Raw genomic sequence first — 607 nt, forward strand, 5'->3', positions numbered from 1 at the left:
TAATGCTGAGCTCCTCAAGAAAGAGACTGCGCCAGGCCATGTCTAGAACAGTTACCTTCACATCAGATGTTGGCTTGACTTTGCAAAAGACTCTGATTGGAAGCTGTATCATGGCTGACTATTTGAGAATCACAAAGGCAGAGTATCAGTTTCGTAGCTTTGGACTGGAGACGGAGGCAGAGGATACTCTGAGAATTTCACAAGGCGCAGACTGGGGAGGGGTAGCATGTCCTGATGGCTCGACCAGAGCACATGTACCATGGCCATGAGTTCCCATAGCACGCACACTGAGGTGGTGCTTCTCCTGAACAGCTTTGTGCATCAGGTTGCTCAGATTCCATGCTGGGTATTTGGTTTCCTGATTTTTTTTTTTTTTTACACATGTGCTTCTCTCTTATGGGGCTCTTTGTTGGTAGGGCTGTGTCTTAGTGGTTTGGTCACCACAGTGCCTAGCATGGTGATGGGTACATGACAAGCAATCAATAAATTTTATGCAATAAAGTTTTTGAGCTACCCTGGGATGCTGTTTTTCCCATGTCTTTACCTATTGACATTTTATTACTTCTAAGGACATAGCAAGGTGGGGAAGAGGGAGGTTTGGCAACCC

This window comes from Hipposideros armiger, unplaced genomic scaffold (assembly GCF_001890085.2).
Source record: "Hipposideros armiger isolate ML-2016 unplaced genomic scaffold, ASM189008v1 scaffold_997, whole genome shotgun sequence".
Lineage (NCBI taxonomy): Eukaryota > Metazoa > Chordata > Mammalia > Chiroptera > Hipposideridae > Hipposideros > Hipposideros armiger.